The sequence below is a fragment of the Nanorana parkeri genome, unplaced genomic scaffold (genome assembly GCF_000935625.1).
Source record: "Nanorana parkeri isolate BGI_ZX_2015 unplaced genomic scaffold, ASM93562v1 scaffold1855, whole genome shotgun sequence".
Taxonomy (NCBI): domain Eukaryota; kingdom Metazoa; phylum Chordata; class Amphibia; order Anura; family Dicroglossidae; genus Nanorana; species Nanorana parkeri.
In genome coordinates, this window is record NW_017308123.1 from 26215 (window position 1) to 39308 (window position 13094).

Below are 13094 nucleotides of genomic sequence, written 5' to 3' on the forward strand. Positions count from 1 at the left end.
GGGGGTGATGTAAGCAAGACCTACCTTAGATGGTCATGCTCAGTGGAGATCTGATATCTTTCGGAGATATCGGAGGTCGGTAAAAAGGGCCATCAAATGATCTAACATCTGCAGAGCCATGGGGGGAAATCTAAGCAAGACCCACCTTAGATGGTCCTGTTCAGTGGAGATCTGACCTGTTTGGGGATATCAGTGGTTTGTATGAAGGGCCATCAAATGAGCAAAGAGCTTCAGAGTCCTGGGGGGACAGCTACACAAGACCTACCATTGATGTTCCTCTTCAGTGTAGATCTAATATGTTTTGGGGATATCAGTGGTTGGTATGAAGGGCCATCAAATGATCTAATGTCTGCAGAGCTCTGGGGGGAAATCTAAGCAAGACCTACCGTTGATGGTCCTTTTCGATGGACATCTGATATGTTTTGGGGATATCAGAAGTTGGTATGAGGGGCCATCAAATAATCTAACATCTGCAGAGCCCTGGAGGGGGGGTATCTACGCAAGACCTACCTTTGATGGTCCTCTTCAGTGGAGATCTGATCTGTTTTGGGGATATCAGAGGTTGGTATAATGGGCCATCAAATGATCAAACAGCTACAGAGCCCTGGGACGAAATCTAAGCAAGACCTTCCACTGATGTTCCTCTTCAGCCCTTTGGCTACTACGTTTTTGACAAATGGAGGTCTTAAAGTCAACCGGTCACAAGTCTGTCTCTCTCAAACTGAGCAAATGATGGGGTTCAGAGGGGGCAATTTCATTAGAGGGTGGAGAGTTCGGGGATATCAGAGGTCCATGTAAAGGGCCATCAAGTGGACAAACATCTGTAGAGCCCTAGAGACATTTCTAAGCAAGCCCTACCTTTGATGGTCCTGTTCAGTGGAGATCTGATCTATTTTGGGGATATCAGTGGTTGGTATAATGGGCCATCAAATGATCTAACATCTGCAGAGACCTGGGGGGAAATCTAAGCAAGACCTGTCATTGATGTTCCTCTTCAGTGGAGATATGATATGACCATACCATATGATAGTCCTCTTCTGTGGTCAGTCCTGCACTGGATAAATGTTTGGCAATGACCCAATTTTGAGCCTTAATACAGTCAATTGAGCCCAGTCTCCGGAGATACAATGGACATGTTCCATCTGTTGTGTGTGTGGCCAGTAGCTGACTAGGCCGATGTCTTCTACACCCGAGAAATCAGACTATCGGTTATTTCCATAACATTTGGTTTTGGGTTTTTTTTTCTTCCAATTAACAGGATTGTGATGTTGGAATAGGAAGGCGGTCGCACTGTTGACTTCATGGCCACCATTGGTGGATGTGTTTCCTAGAGAGACGTAGAACCGTTTGTAACACCTCGTAGTTCCGGGACGCATATAGTCTTCTACAATGTTTGTCGTATGGAGATGCTTAGATCACCAAGGCGAGAAATAAAAAGAATTCTATGTTGCGTGTGACTCTTATTGGAGTAGTCCAAGGGGCACCAGCAGATAAAAGTCGATGGACGATGTGGACCTTGTTCAGCTGTCCTAGAAGATCTATCAGACTGAGGTTCTTGGGCTTGGAACTGTGCCCACCAGTCAGGGAGATCGGTAAGTAGCCCGAGCGAACTCTCAAACATTAAACATTAGCTAATCACTTAGGGCGGCCTCCTGCAAAAGAACTTGGTCCTCCCCATGAGAAGGTGTATCTGGGACATGGAGGGGAAATTACTTATTTGTGAAGGAACCACAGTCTGGGCCTAAGAGACCCTGTATACTATGCATTCTGTATCCTGGATCTCCCCAGATGTAAGTATGGGTGGAAATATTGGGTCTACTGGTCTAGTGTGCCACCCAAGAAGGACCTGAGTGATGAGAACATTGACTAGGACCTTTACGGAGAATATCACTGTGACATAAAAGAAGAACAATCATTATTGAGTGGTGGGAATAATTACTGTGACATCGGTAGTACCAGCTGTCAGTGCTGCAAGGGCCTTGGACCCTCCTATGTTTTCCTTTCCACCAAATACCAAAGGATCCATCATTATCTTATTAGAGGGTCAAAGGATCCATCATTATCTTATTAGAGGGTCAAAGGATCCATCATTGTCTTATTAGAGGGTCAAAGGATCCATCATTATCTTATTAGAGGGTCAAAGGATCCATCATTGTCTTATTGGTAGGCCAATGTATCCATCATTATCTTATTGGCAGGTCAATGGATCCATCATTATCTTATTGGTGGGTCAATGGATCCATCATTATCTTATTGGCAGGTCAATGGATCCATCATTATCTTATTGGTGGGTCAATGGATCCATCATTATCTTATGGGTAGGTCAATGGATCCATCATTATCTAGTTGGTTGGCCAATGGATCCATCATTATCTAGTTGGTGGGCCAATGGATCCATCATTATCTTATAGGTAGGTCAATGGATCCATCATTATCTAGTTGGTTGGCCAATGGATCCATCATTATCTTATGGGTAGGTCAATGGATCCATCATTATCTTATGGGTAGGTCAATGGACCCATCATTATCTTATGGGTAGGTCAATGGACCCATTATTATCTTATTGGTGGGTCAATGGATCCATCATTATCTAGTTGGTTGGCCAATGGATCCATCATTATCTATCATTATCTTATTAGAGGGTCAAAGGATCCATCATTATCTTATTAGAGGGTCAAAGGATCCATCATTGTCTTATTAGAGGGTCAAAGGATCCATCATTATCTTATTAGAGGGTCAAAGGATCCATCATTATCTTAATAGAGGGTCAAAGGATCCATCATTGTCTTATTGGTAGGCCAATGTATCCATCATTATCTTATTGGCAGGTCAATGGATCCATCATTATCTTATTGGTGGGTCAATGGATCCATCATTATCTTATTGGCAGGTCAATGGATCCATCATTATCTTATTGGTGGGTCAATGGATCCATCATTATCTTATGGGTAGGTCAATGGATCCATCATTATCTTATTGGTGGGTCAATGGATCCATCATTATCTTATGGGTAGGTCAATGGATCCATCATTATCTAGTTGGTTGGCCAATGGATCCATCATTATCTAGTTGGTGGGCCAATTGATCCATCATTATCTTATAGGTAGGTCAATGGATCCATCATTATCTAGTTGGTTGGCCAATGGATCCATCATTATCTTATGGGTAGGTCAATGGATCCATCATTATCTTATGGGTAGGTCAATGGACCCATCATTATCTTATGGGTAGGTCAATGGACCCATTATTATCTTATTGGTGGGTCAATGGATCCATCATTATCTAGTTGGTTGGCCAATGGATCCATCATTATCTAGTTGGTTGGCCAATGGATCCATCATTATCTTATTGGCAGGTCAATGGATCCATCATTATCTAGTTGGAAGGTCAATGGATCCATCATTATCTCATAGGTAGGTCAATGGATCCATCATTATCTTATTGGTGGGTCATTGTATCCATCATTATCTTATGGGTAGGTCAATGGATCCATCATTATCTAGTTGGTTGGCCAATGGATCCATCATTATCTTATGGGTAGGTCAATGGATCCATTATTATCTTGTTGGTTGGCCAATGGATCCATCATTATTTTGTTGGTTGGCCAATGGATCCATCATTATCTTATTGGTGGGTCAATGGATCCATCTTTATCTTATGGGTAGGTCAGTGGATCCATCATTATCTTATTGGTAGGTCAATGGATCCATCATTATCTAGTTGGTGGGCTAATGGATCCATCACTATTTTGTTGGTTGGCCAATGGATCCATCATTATCTAGTTGGTTGGCCAATGGATCCATCATTATCTAGTTGGTGGGCTAATGGATCCATCATTATCTAGTTGGTGGGCTAATGGATCCATCATTATCTAGTTGGTTGGCCAATGGATCCATCATTATCTAGTTGGTGGGCCAATGGATCCATCATTATCTAGTTGGTGGGCTAATGGATCCATCATTATTTTGTTGGTAGGTCAATGGATCCATCATTATCTAGTTGGTTGGACAATGGATCCATGAATATGTTATTGGTGGGAAGGATAACATGGAAGAGTTTGAGAGGCTTTAATATTTAAAGTGTAAACCCCAAAATCTACTTTCTTCGGTATGTTGGGTCTCATGTCTCACTGTGTATATCCTCCAGGTTTTTGGGAACCACTTCCAAATTTTCTTACCTGGAGGTCCTGCCAGTAGCTGCACTTCTTGTGGCAGGCTATGCCACACCCCCGTAATTAGCAGCAGCATTGCCATGCCTGTGAGTTCTCCAGGAGGCAGGAGACCACATTTCCCTAATGCTTCGGAAAAGCCAAGTCTAATACCATCATGCTGCCCATCCCCCGGCTAGCTGTAGAAGGCAACATTACCATCTGCAGCCCAAGATTTGCTGGTAACGTAGCCACTCTGAGGGTCAGGATAAGGGTGCAGGTATCCGACGCACCCAGAAGTGTCAGGAAGTCAAGTTATTTAGAGTTTTAGAAAAAGAAGAACATCGTATTGGGAAATGAAACCTTTATTTATGAAGTTCAGTTTGAGAGATTTCCTGACCCGATCAAACTCAAAAAACCAAGTCCGTCACCTCCGTAGATGCCCAATTGCCCCAAAGGAAACTCACGAAATTCCTTTCCTCCAATATTATTGTATCTTAATATAGGACAGAGATGGATTTCTTCATTGAACAGACCAGAACATCATCTACACCAGAGGACCCAAAGGTCTGAGGACACCTAACCAGCTCACCTATATGAGCTTGTTGGACATTCAATTTCATGACCATTAATATGGAGTTGCCCCCCTTGGTGGCTAGAACAGCCTCCAGTCCCTCCACCAAAGCGTGTCCGGGGGAATTGGTCCCATATGTGAGGTCATGCACTGACGTTGGATGAGAAGACCTTACTCACAATGTGTTCCTATTCATCCCAAAGCTGTTCAGTTGGGTTGAGGTCAGGGGTTCTCTGCAGGACACTTGAGTTCCTCCACACCATACTGGTCACGCCATGTCTTTATGGAGCTGGCTTTCTACACACGGGACAGTCATGGTGGGAAAGAAAAAGGTCTTCACCAAACTTCCACACAAGGTTGGAAGAGCACAATTGTCTACAATGTCTTTGTATCTACTGGTCTAGTGTGCCACCCAAGAAGGACCTGAGTGATGAGAACATTGACTAGGACCTTTACGGAGAATATCACTGTGACATAAAAGAAGAACAATCATTATTGAGTGGTGGGAATAATTACTGTGACATCGGTAGTACCAGCTGTCAGTGCTGCAAGGGCCTTGGACCCTCCTATGTTTTCCTTTCCACCAAATACCAAAGGATCCATCATTATCTTATTAGAGGGTCAAAGGATCCATCATTATCTTATTAGAGGGTCAAAGGATCCATCATTGTCTTATTAGAGGGTCAAAGGATCCATCATTATCTTATTAGAGGGTCAAAGGATCCATCATTATCTTAATAGAGGGTCAAAGGATCCATCATTGTCTTATTGGTAGGCCAATGTATCCATCATTATCTTATTGGCAGGTCAATGGATCCATCATTATCTTATTGGTGGGTCAATGGATCCATCATTATCTTATTGGCAGGTCAATGGATCCATCATTATCTTATTGGTGGGTCAATGGATCCATCATTATCTTATGGGTAGGTCAATGGATCCATCATTATCTTATGGGTAGGTCAATGGACCCATCATTATCTTATGGGTAGGTCAATGGACCCATTATTATCTTATTGGTGGGTCAATGGATCCATCATTATCTTATGGGTAGGTCAATGGATCCATCATTATCTAGTTGGTTGGCCAATGGATCCATCATTATCTTATGGGTAGGTCAATGGATCCATCATTATCTAGTTGGAAGGTCAATGGATCCATCATTATCTCATAGGTAGGTCAATGGATCCATCATTATCTTATTGGTGGGTCATTGTATCCATCATTATCTTATGGGTAGGTCAATGGATCCATCATTATCTAGTTGGTTGGCCAATGGATCCATCATTATCTTATGGGTAGGTCAATGGATCCATTATTATCTTGTTGGTTGGCCAATGGATCCATCATTATTTTGTTGGTTGGCCAATGGATCCATCATTATCTTATTGGTGGGTCAATGGATCCATCTTTATCTTATGGGTAGGTCAGTGGATCCATCATTATCTTATTGGTAGGTCAATGGATCCATCATTATCTAGTTGGTGGGCTAATGGATCCATCACTATTTTGTTGGTTGGCCAATGGATCCATCATTATCTAGTTGGTTGGCCAATGGATCCATCATTATCTAGTTGGTGGGCTAATGGATCCATCATTATCTAGTTGGTGGGCTAATGGATCCATCATTATCTAGTTGGTTGGCCAATGGATCCATCATTATCTAGTTGGTGGGCCAATGGATCCATCATTATCTAGTTGGTGGGCTAATGGATCCATCATTATTTTGTTGGTAGGTCAATGGATCCATCATTATCTAGTTGGTTGGACAATGGATCCATGAATATGTTATTGGTGGGAAGGATAACATGGAAGAGTTTGAGAGGCTTTAATATTTAAAGTGTAAACCCCAAAATCTACTTTCTTCGGTATGTTGGGTCTCATGTCTCACTGTGTATATCCTCCAGGTTTTTGGGAACCACTTCCAAATTTTCTTACCTGGAGGTCCTGCCAGTAGCTGCACTTCTTGTGGCAGGCTATGCCACACCCCCGTAATTAGCAGCAGCATTGCCATGCCTGTGAGTTCTCCAGGAGGCAGGAGACCACATTTCCCTAATGCTTCGGAAAAGCCAAGTCTAATACCATCATGCTGCCCATCCCCCGGCTAGCTGTAGAAGGCAACATTACCATCTGCAGCCCAAGATTTGCTGGTAACGTAGCCACTCTGAGGGTCAGGATAAGGGTGCAGGTATCCGACGCACCCAGAAGTGTCAGGAAGTCAAGTTATTTAGAGTTTTAGAAAAAGAAGAACATCGTATTGGGAAATGAAACCTTTATTTATGAAGTTCAGTTTGAGAGATTTCCTGACCCGATCAAACTCAAAAAACCAAGTCCGTCACCTCCGTAGATGCCCAATTGCCCCAAAGGAAACTCACGAAATTCCTTTCCTCCAATATTATTGTATCTTAATATAGGACAGAGATGGATTTCTTCATTGAACAGACCAGAACATCATCTACACCAGAGGACCCAAAGGTCTGAGGACACCTAACCAGCTCACCTATATGAGCTTGTTGGACATTCAATTTCATGACCATTAATATGGAGTTGCCCCCCTTGGTGGCTAGAACAGCCTCCAGTCCCTCCACCAAAGCGTGTCCGGGGGAATTGGTCCCATATGTGAGGTCATGCACTGACGTTGGATGAGAAGACCTTACTCACAATGTGTTCCTATTCATCCCAAAGCTGTTCAGTTGGGTTGAGGTCAGGGGTTCTCTGCAGGACACTTGAGTTCCTCCACACCATACTGGTCACGCCATGTCTTTATGGAGCTGGCTTTCTACACACGGGACAGTCATGGTGGGAAAGAAAAAGGTCTTCACCAAACTTCCACACAAGGTTGGAAGAGCACAATTGTCTACAATGTCTTTGTATGATGTAGTATTAACAGAATCGTTAGTGGAAACATCTGACCATTTGGAGGAGTGTCCACAAACGTTTGGCCCGATAGTGGAATGAGTGATGGTCAGGTGTCCACAAAAGTTTGGCCCGATAGTGGAATGAGTGATGGTCAGGTGTCCACAAATGTTTGGCCCTATAGTGGAAGGTGTGATGGTCAGGGGTCCACAGATGTTTGGCCCTATAGTGGAAGGTGTGATGGTCAGGGGTCCACAGATGTTTGGTCCGATAGTGGAAGGTGTGATGGTCAGGTGTCCACAGATGTTTGGCCCGATAGTGGAAGGTGTGATGGTCAGGTGTCCACAGATATTTGGCCCAATAGTAGAAGGTGTGATGGTCAGGTGTCCACAGATGTTTGGCCCGATAGTGGAAGGTGTGATGGTCAGGTGTCCACAGATATTTGGCCCAATAGTAGAAGGTGTGATGGTCAGGTGTCCACAGATATTTGGCCCAATAGTAGAAGGTGTGATGGTCAGGTGTCCACAGATGTTTGGCCCGATAGTGGAAGGTGTGATGGTCAGGGGTCCACAGATATTTGGCCCAATAGTAGAAGGTGTGATGGTCAGGGGTCCACAGATATTTGGCCCAATAGTAGAAGGTGTGATGGTCAGGTGTCCACAGATATTTGGCCCAATAGTAGAAGGTGTGATGGTCAGGTGTCCACAGATGTTTGGCCCGATAGTGGAAGGTGTGATGGTCAGGTGTCCACAGATATTTGGCCCAATAGTAGAAGGTGTGATGGTCAGGTGTCCACAGATATTTGGCCCAATAGTAGAAGGTGTGATGGTCAGGTATCCACAGATGTTTGGCCCTATAGTGGAAGGAGTGATGGTCAGGGGTCCACAGATGTTTGGCCAGAAAACATCTGCCTGCCAGGGTTGGAGAGTCTGATGTGTTTGTGGGATCTGGAAATGAACTCCCGTGAAATGACAGAAGATACCTGAGTGACGCATTTGCCGCAGTCTGGGCAGGAAAAAGGCCACTCGCCAGTGCCGGCCGGCTGGTGATTTATGAACAGACGTTTCAACATAAAACCTTTCCCGCACTCAAACAGGTGTGCGGCACTACGTCTTGTGGTTGGCTAGGTGTGTGGCGAAACTGTACTTACTCCTGAAACTCTTCCCGCACTCTGTACATAGAAAGGGAGTCTCGCCTGTGTGAACTCGGTGATGTGCCGTCAGATTGGTTTTCCTCTTAAAACTCTGACCGCACTCGGAGCACGAGTAAGGCCTCTCGCCGGTGTGATTTCTGACATGTTGGGCAAGGTCCGTCTTGTCTCTGCAAGATTTCCCGCACTCTGGACATACGTAGGGGTGTCCGCTGGTATGATGTCTCCTGTGCCTCAAAAGGTCTGAACTGGAAGGGAAGCTTTTGCCGCATTCAGGACATGGAAAAGGGCGCTCGCCGGTGTGATTCCTTTGGTGTCTAGCAAGACCTGACTTTGACAAGAAACCTTTCCCGCACTCTGTACATAAATGAGACCGCACTTCAGTGTGAGGTTTCTGATGTCTTATAAGTCGTGAGCTTGAGGTGAGCCTTCTGGGACGGGAAGAGGAGTCCTCCGGATTCGATGGGTCTGGTGATCTATGAGCTTTGTGAAACCTTGGATGGACCTTGTAGGTGACACCAAGCGAGATACCAGAAGATTCCTCCAGATTCCAAGCATCAGGTCCACCTGTTGGGGAGAAAAACATTTTTATGTCAAGTTTAGGCTTTTCAGTGATGAGTCGTGTTTGCTGGTCTTCACCTCAAAACCCTGACGTCATACTGAGGCCGTATCTATCATTCAGGGGTGGTATCGTTATATTGAGGAACGGAGATGGACCTTCATATGGTGTACAGTATCTCCTCCTCATTTGTTGGTCACATGACGTTATTTCACCTCAAAACCCTGACGTCATACTGAGGCCGTATCTATCATTCAGGGGTGGTATCGTTATATTGAGGAACGGAGATGGACCTTCATATGGTGTACAGTATCTCCTCCTCATTTGTAGGTCACATGACGTTTTATTGGGGAATGGAGATGGACCTTCATATGGTGTACAGTGTCTCCTCCTCATTAGTTGGTCACATGACGTTATATTGAGGAATGGAGATGGACCTTCATATGGTGTACAGTATCTCCTCCTCATTTGTTGGTCACATGACGTTATATTGGGGAATGGAGATGGACCTTCATATGATGTCCAGTATCTCCTCCTCATTTGTTGGTCACATGACGTTATATTGGGGAATGGAGATGGACCTTCATATGGTGTCCAGTATCTCCTCCTCATTTGTTGGTCACATGACGTTATATTGAGGAATGGAGATGGACCTTCATATGGTGACCCTCCATCTGATGAACAATGTGAAGGTCACTCGTTCTCCATCTCTAATCACGTAGAAGTATGATCGCAGTGCGGGCTGTGTGTGTATTTAGTATCCGTACCTGGTGTGGTGTCTAAAGAACTCTCCTCTCTTTTAGTGGTCACCGTCATTTCAGCCTCCTTGGTAGACTGATGATCGGCCATCACACATCTCCGATCTTCTTCCTCTTCAACGTTGTTCTCAATCGGTCCCTCATCCTAAACCCAAAGAAAATTGCACTGGGGTCATAAGGTGACAATATGGAGACGTCAGTTTGAAGCCACTTTGGAGTTTTAGACTTACCTGATCATGGTGGGGGATGGTGAGATCTTCCTGGGTGGGGTCCCGGGAATACAGAGGACGGGGACATCTCTCTGGTGGGTTCCTCTTACTGGATCCATCTGTAGGAAACACACACACTGACTGAATACATTGTTTCTATGTGTGTATCAGATGACGGGGGATCTAGGTGGACCCTCCGCACTGCTCTCTTCTTTACATTGAAGTCTCGTCTTCACCCAGACATCCTATGCTGGGTGACGTAGGCTACCTGGGTAAAGCATTTGCCACAGTCTGGGCAGGAAAAAAGGTTGAACACCGCTGTGGGGCCGTGGTGCTTTATCAACTGAGATATTCATGTAGAACCTTTCCCACACACAGGTGCACGCATTTCACCTTCGTGGCAGTCTAGATGTGTGAGGAGACCGTCCCTCCTGAAACTCTTCCCGCACCCGGTACGTGAAAAGGGAGTCTCACCTGTGTGAACTCTCTGATGTGCAATCAGATGGGCTTTGTGCTTGAAACAATGGCCGCACTCGGAGCACGAGTAAGGCTTCTCGCCGGTGTGATTTCTCAGATGCTGGGCAAGATTCGTCTTGTCTCTGCAAGGTTTCCCGCACTCTGGACAGACGTAGGGGTGTCCGCCGGTGTGATGTCTTCTGTGCCTCCCGAGATCTGAACTCGAAAAGAAGCTTTTGCCGCATTCGGGACACGGAAAAGGGCGCTCGCCGGTGTGACGCCTTTGGTGTATAACAAGACGTGATTTTATTGTGAACCCTTTCCCGCACTCTGAACAAGAGAACAGGTTCTCCCCTGTAGAACATTTATGGGTACAGGTAAATGTCTCCACATCCCTATGAGTCATGTTATCTGAAGTATGGGAAGAGGATTCCTCGGGAGTAGATGGATCTGGGGATCTGTCAGCTTTGTGAAACCTTGGATGGACCTCGGAGGAGACACCAAGCGAGATATCAGAAGATTCCTCCATTTTACAGGGACCTCCTGATCTATCTGCACGTTGGAGTCCCGGAGAATGTGGTGTCGTACAATTGTCTTCTACATTAGAATCCGAGGAGGGAGGAAGATGTCCACCTGAAGGGTTCCAAGCATCAGGTCCACCTGTTTTGAGAGAACATTTATGTCAAAAAAGTTTAGGCTTTTCAGTGAGGAGTCGTGTTTGCTGGTCTTCACCTCAAAACCCTGACGTCATACTGAGGGATGGAGATGGACCTTCATATGAGGAGGAGATACTATACCCCATTTGTTGGTCACATGATGTTATATTGAGGAATGGAGATGGACCTTCATATGGTGTACAGTATCTCCTCCTCATTGGTTGGTCACATGACGTTATATTGAGGAATGGAGATGGACCTCTCATATGGTGTACAGTATCTCCTCCTCATTCGTTGGTCACATGACGTTATATTGAGGAATGGAGCTGGACCTTCATATGGTGACCATCCATCTGATGAACAATGTGAAGGTCACTCGTTCTCCATCTCTAATCAGGTAGAAGTATGATCGCAGTGCGGGCTGTGTTTGTATTTAATATTGTTACCTGGTGTGGTGTCTAAGGAACTCTCCTCCTTTTGAGTGGTCACCATCATTTCAGCCTCCTTGGTAGACTGCTGATCGGCCATCACACAGCTCTGATCTTCTTCCTCTTTAATTTCAACGTTGTTCTCAATTGGTCCCTCATCCTATACCCAAAGAAAATGGCACTGAGGTCATAAGGTGACACTATAGAGACGTCAGTATGAAGCCACTTTGGAGTTTTAGACTTACCTGATCATGGTGAGGGACGGTGAGATCTTCCTGGGTGGGGTCCCAGGAATACAGGGGGCTGGGACATCTCTCATGGTGAGTGACGGTGAGATCTTCCTGGGTGGGATCCCGGGAATACAGGGGGCGGGGACATCTCTCATGGTGAGGGACGGTGAGATCTTCCTGGGTGGGATCCCGGGAATACAGAGGACGGGGACATCTCTCTGGTGGGTTCCCGTTACTGGATCCATCTGTAGGAAACACACATTTCCATGTAAAACCTTTCCCACACGCATTTCACCTTTGTGCCAGTCTAGATGTGTGAGGAGACCGTCCCTCCTGAAACGCTTCCCGCACCCGGTACATGAAAAGGGAGTCTCACCTGTGTGAACTCGGCGATGTGCCGTCAGATGGGCTTTGTGCTTGAAACTCTGACCGCACTCGGAGCACGAGCAAGTCTTCTCGCCGGTGTGATTTCTCAGATGCTGGGCAAGATTCGTCTCGTCTCCGCAAGGTTTCCCGCACTCTGGACAGACGTAGGGGCGTCCGCCGGTGTGACGTCTCCGGTGCCTCCCGAGATCTGAATTCGAATAGAAGCTTTTGCCGCACTCGGGACACGGAAAAGGGCGCTCGCCGGTGTGACGCCTTTGGTGAACGACAAGACGTGATTTTAAGGTGAAACCTTTGCCGCACTGTGTACAAAAATGAGGCCGCACTCCACTGTGAGGTTCCTGATGTTTTACGGGTGGTTCGGCCTCCTTTGCAGACCGAGGATCGCCCATCGCGCAGCTCCGATCTTTCTCCCCTTTCATTTCAACTTTGTTCTCATCCTAAACCCAAAGAAAATGGCACCGGGGTCATAAGAGGACACTATAGAGGAGCCGGCATGAAGCCACTTTAGACTTACCTGATCATGGTGCGGGATGGTGAGATCCTCCTGGGTGGGATCCCGGGAATACAGGGGGCGGGGACATCTCTCATGGTGGGGGATGGTGAGATCTTCCTGGGTGGGATCCCGGGACTACAGGGGGTGGGGACATCTCTCATGGTGGGGGATGGTGAGATCTTCCTGGGTGG

General features: G+C 45.8%; 1 protein-coding gene across 1 annotated transcript in view; it reads left to right on the plus strand.

Annotated features, from left to right (window-relative positions):
• Window positions 1–13094, plus strand: part of LOC108799916 (zinc finger protein 585B-like) — a 52906-nt gene that overhangs the window by 4373 nt on the left and 35439 nt on the right. The window lies entirely within an intron of this gene.